The sequence below is a fragment of the Corvus cornix genome, chromosome 2 (genome assembly GCF_000738735.6).
Source record: "Corvus cornix cornix isolate S_Up_H32 chromosome 2, ASM73873v5, whole genome shotgun sequence".
Taxonomy (NCBI): Eukaryota; Metazoa; Chordata; class Aves; order Passeriformes; family Corvidae; genus Corvus; species Corvus cornix.
In genome coordinates this window covers 7,582,275-7,588,274 of record NC_046333.1, presented here as the reverse complement: position 1 = coordinate 7,588,274, position 6,000 = coordinate 7,582,275, and positions in this window count along the sequence as shown.

Below are 6,000 nucleotides of genomic sequence, written 5' to 3'. Positions count from 1 at the left end.
CTCTCCCTAATCTCTTACAATGAGTCCCTGCCCCTGGTGGAACTAATGTCATTTTTCATCCTTGTGGTTGCTGTTAGCAGTTAAGCAAAAGATGTCAGTTTTAATTACAGCATTTATTTACACATATCTCTCCTGCTTAAAAATGGAGGACAGGATCTCCCTGCCTTCCTCACACAGGGCTCATATGCTGCTGTTAGAGAAACACATAAAACTCTTGCCAAAGGGAGTAAATCTCTTGCTAACACCTGCTTGTGTTTCTTCTCAAAGCAAATAGCTGTAATCGATGACTTATGTAAAATATGTGACAAGTAGATTAAAAACAAAAAAAAATTGATTTCAAGCTTGCTAAGCAGGTTCTGTAGTAAATCTGACATGTCTCTGATATACTGCTCTGGTAATCCCTGTTTGATTTTAATTTCTACATGTATTAGTTGTACTCTTTATGACCACAGTAAATAAAACTGGTGAGAGAATAGCAGACCTCTTTGGAGAAAGCACTACAAGAAGTATTATTTCAATTACATTTCTGTGTTCTGAAATTCCAGCTGTTTGGTTTTTCCACAGTCCCCTGAACACCCGTCCATTTACCTGTCCACATTTGCTTCCTTCTCTTAGTTCATCTAATACTTCTTTTTCTTACACCCTTTTCCTGGTGCTCCTCTTAAGTGCTGTCAGTCAGCACCAAGAAGTATTGGAGGGTTTCACACCAGGTTTCATATTTTCTGGAGTGGCTGGTAATGGCTGGTGGGGAAATCACTGACAAGTTAACAGGTCTTTTCATTTTTTTGGCTTTATGCTTTCTCTGGCTGCTTTCTTTTGAACCTCTGACTAAGCAAAAGTCTGTTCTGATCCAGAGAGCATGCAATTAGATTCATCCTGACAGATTTCCTAGTATTATCCTTGTCTTTGACACTTTAATGGGGTTGTGGAAGGTGAAAAAAGTTGAACTGTTTCTCTCCCTTGCACTTCTCATGACTTTTTAAGACTGTCTGGTGAGTATGGTGTGGAGAATTATCGCGGTATCCTGCAGTGGTAGGGAGGAGAAGAGAGATCCAGCAGGCAGGAATTGTGCAGCAAGATTCCTCTGTTTAATTATTTTACAACTCTTTTATAGACTTTTTTCGTCATAGTCTAATTGGTTAAAGGATCAGCCACCCCTTGGGGTGATTGGCTAAAATCCTAAAACATCCATTGTCAAAATATTTTCCTACTGTACCATAAACAAAAGTTTGCAATGTTGCAGGTGTTCATAGCTTATAGAACTCTACTAATAAAAATATCTCACGGGACTGGAAAGAAGCAAGAGAAATTCTTGCTAGCAGCATGTTTGCATCCACAGGGAATGACCTGAGTACGAGATACCTCATCACACCTACAGACAGACAAGCCCAGGCCTGGGCATCAGGCTGGTTCTAAGTGTCTATGTTTTATACAGAAAGGCAGTGCGGAGGAAAGATCAGTATCCCAATTCAACTGCTTTTAGTATGCACCTTGTAAAACAACTTACAGAATCTTGCTCCAAACTGACATGATTTCTCAGTGTTTTGAAGCCCAAAGGAGTGGAGTTTATCTGCATAAGGCAGTGACACTGTGGGCTGATATCCTGTGGCACTGAGAAGTGATTGCTTTCCTTCATCAGAAAACAGAGGAGGAACATCTTTGTTAACCAGTGAAATGAGAGACATCCCAATGGGTCTGAGTTAATGACATGGTCCATGGAACCAGCCCGAAGGAGTCCCATTGATTCAGTCTGCTGCAGCCTGGAGAGTAACCTTGGGAGTGTTGTAAGAAGTGCCAAGGGAGGAGTTTCTTTCTAAATTTAATGGAGTCCCTGGAGAGCAGGGTTTGGACATGCTAAGAGCATGAGATGCTGAAACAGTCTTCTCTCTTTCCTGTTAACATGGAGAATAGCCAAGTCTGAAATCTTGCTCCTACCTGGCCATTTCCCTTGGAACAGACTTCAATTTTACCAACAGCAAAAACCTCTGGAGACAGGAACATCATTTTAGCAGGCTATTGCGCCCATGGCCAACCTCTGGCAATGCTGCTGGAGCTCAAGGAACCATGTCACTGTTGGTGACAACCCTCCACATCCAAGGGCTGGAACCTCTGATTTCTCATTGCGAAGACATCTCGCCTTGACATCTCGCATGCTGTACAGGGCCCTGCTAACAAGACTCAGCATCACTCCTTCAAGGCTGAAAGTTCTCTTCCAGCATCATTTCCCCCATTAATTGGATGACCTCTGCTACCCAGCACTGGGCTGTGATTCAGGAAAAGGTCAGGCCTTTTTCATGGCTGCTCTTTCCAATTAACTTTTTGGTGTTCTCAGGCAGGGGTCTCCTGCCCTTCAAGCACGGGAGATGCTCAGCATGCCATAGAGCTCAAAGGAGAACAGGAGGCTAAAAAATCCTCCTGGGAGGAACCTGACCTGACTGCTAACTCTGGTTTTACGTGGCTGAACAAGAAACACCTTCTCTGCCAAAAAGGCAGAGATGTCACCACAGTCAAACAGCTCCATTTTCTGATATGAGCTGCAGTTTCATCCCTTCCCAGCTCTGTTATCTGCTTGGCCTAATCCATGTCTCTGATGTAGGAGTCACCATCTTTTTGTAGGACAGAACACTGCATTCAGTATTTCCAATCCATTTGGATTGAAATTCCATAAGTGATTTGTGACCTGTAGCACAGGTGTCAGTCCCTAACTGCCTGTCCTCACTCTCATCATTCCTCCCGAGGCTTTGGTCAGATTTCTGCAGGTGAGAAGAAGTTGTAAAGGTAAGTGATTTTATCTGAATTGGGCTAAATGAAAATGGGTGGCCAGGCAGAGGAGAAAGATGCACTGCAGACCTTTGCCAAAGGGAGAGTGGCAATGTATGCTGAGACCATACCAAGTGCCAGCAAATTCACATGGCAAAAAGCCCTTGTAATTGTGAATAAAATGTGAATGAAGCCCACTGAAGTGTGAAGAGCTTGGATTTAAGCTCACATGTTCTCTACAGCCAGCAAACCAGGAATGGGATAAAACCCAAAAGGCCCGTGCACAACAAGAGGATGATGAAGCTGCTGAAGGTGGTAAGTGCTGGGTTGTTGGCTCCAACAATGGCAGTGAAGTTCTGAGAGGGTTGTGGACACGCTCCTGAGCCCAAGAGCAGTTTCCAGTCAGAGCAGGTTTTGTGCAGTGGCATGGGCTGCTCCAATCCCTGGGACACCACTGTACCTGGGTCAGCTCCATCTCACTTGGGGTTGCTCTGCTCCTCCCTGCCCAATGACCTGACCATTGCTCCCTCCTCCTGGCACCCTGTTTTCTACCGTGTGCACAGGCCAGCAGGAGAACAGGCCAGCAGCAGCAGCCCTTCAGCACAGAGGAGGTGGAAATGAAATTTCAGCATCCAACAATAGGAAAAAAAGCTGCCAGGGCTGGAAATCCATCATGGGCGTTGCCTGCCCTGTGAGTGCCCAGCTCTCCAGCCTTTGAAGCCCTTTAGGGTAGTTTGGTGGTGCACTGTCATACACACATCCATGGCCATTCTTTTGCTGATCACTTTGTGCCTCCCTGAATGCCCCTTCTTTGGGCAGTGGGGTTTATGACCTACAGGACAGGCTCTTATCCTGCCAGTCCCACTCTTCTTCAGCCCAAACTATTTGACCACCTCACCAGCGAGAAATATTTATTCCCATCAGAACATCAACAGAGCAAAAGCATTAACAGGTAACTCCCTGCCAATCACCTGGTAAAATTTTGATTTCAGAAGCACCTGCTAATAAATGGGAATGCTGGAACTGGAAGTTGATAGGTATCCAAAGCTGAGGATTACCTTTATCAGTAGGGCATCTGTCATTGCTTAATTAAGATGCAAATCATCACTGTCTCCATGGTGATGAAGTCACTTTTTCATGTTGATGAAATACAAACAGCTGGATGTGCCCAGCTGAACTCTCTGTAATGCAAGGAAAAACATGTCCAGGCTGGCTACAGCTCCAGCAGTGCTCAGCCAAATTCTGCCCTCATCTCCCCCTCCGGCCAACCATAAGGAGGTCTCTGAGCATGGCCAGGTCCCAGCTCTCACACCAGTGATGACAGACCGAGGTAAGTGCTTAAAAAGCTGCAGTCAATCAAGAAAAATGGGCTGAAGGGAGCTTGTTACCATTTGCTCATGGCTGAGATCCCACCAGCACTCCTGGGTTTGCTGGCAGGAGGACCAAATCCCAGCCAGGGCAGTGGCTGTGCAGAGCCTTAGACAGGAGCCACGGCCACGTCGCCGTGAGTGGTAAGAGCCGTCTTACCCAGCTTGCACGGAGCAAATGGGCATTAATTATGGGTGAGTAAAATAATTACAGGAGCCATAAAGATGGCTATGAGACGTGCCTTTGGGAGGGATGCAGCAGTGAAGAATGTTTTCTGCCCTCCAGCTGCCATTTACCAGGTTTGTGATGAAAAAACCCAGTTGTCTATGCCTCTTTTGTCACACTCACTTGCCAGCTGGGCCTGGAGATCTTGTACCCCCAAAGTGGGTGAAATACAAAATTCAGGCAAAAGGCCCAGAGCTGCCAGCATCAGTGACTATGATTTGTGCCTCTGGGTGTTTGCCCCACCTCAGTCCTTAGGGCTGGGCTGGGTATAGAAATCCCCTCACCCACACCTGAAAAACCCTGATGAAAATGGGAGAATCTGGGACTTAGAAGAAATTTTTTTAACCCTGGACTTCTTCAAGCCTATCTCCTGCCAAAGCTGGGTCCCTTGCCAGGTTGTTGTTAGTATTTTGAAGCAGCCACTGCTGGAATCTGTGTAAGCCCAACTTATTGCACAACTCCAGGGACCTTGTTGCTGCCTCCTGAGGGACTTTGGAGACTCCTTTGCCTCTCCTGCCTGTTTCCTTCTTCCTCAGCACCAAGGGATAACCATAGCAACCAGGTGAGAGATATTGAGTCCTGTCACAGTGCATGGCCAGGGTACCTGTGGCAAACTTGGTAGTCACCCTTTTGCTTTGGTGTGGGCTCTGCTGCCCACACCAAAGCAATGAAATGAAGCAGACAAAGCCAGTGGTTGCCCAAGAACGTTGGATTTGGTGTGTGCTGTAGCCCCATGTCTGGTAGCTCCTCATGCAGCTGTGTGTGCGCAAAGGTGCTTTGTAACCACTCTGAACTTATCCTCCCTTCAAGAAAATAAGATTTTTCAGCAGGAGTAAACTGCACCCAGGGTGATAGGTCAGCCCCACCTGACACTAGGGTGTAAATGAGCACTTAGACAAACCTGGAAAGAAAGAAGCTTGATTGATTGATTCCCAAGACAATGTCTTGAAGTGGAAAGAGTAATTTAAAAATCAGCCACCTAGAGGCAACTGTGGCAGCAGGGAAATACCCTCTGGTAGCAGCAGAGTGGCTAATTGCTCCAGTTAGGGGTTCATGTGATCATTCATTAGTTCTCATTTAATAACTATTTACTCTGCACTGATGTGGAACCCTTCATCTCCTCTGCAGCACCTCTGCCAATATCAAGTCTGGTCTAAGATTGCTGGCAAGGGGGATGCTGAGCTCTGGGTCACCCTGTGGGGAAAGTGAGGCACAGGAGAGGTTAAGGGCATACCAGAGATCTGCAGAACATCCTCTGCACTGCACCTCTGGGCTTCCAGCCTTGCCTTGCCTTGCCTTTTCCACTCCAAGAAAAGCAGTGTGAAGGCAAGATAGCTCTGCTACCTGTGAGATAAAGACCAAGGGAGAGCATTTGACATTTGCATTGATATGTTGGGGTGGCAACTCTTACAGAAAGAACAGGAGACCCTTCCCCTTTAATCAAGCTGGAAGGCTGCCTGGTGCTGTTATTGCAGGTTTCATTCTCAGCTTAAAAACCAGCCAACAGCTGGTGACTGGCTGGACTGATCATCACTCCTCCTTTTCTTCCCCCAAAATCTTGCAAGTATGTCGCAAATTTGTGGGTAAGTCACACAGATGTATCTGAACATGTACCACTAAAGTTATTGTTGGGTCTTCATGCAGTTG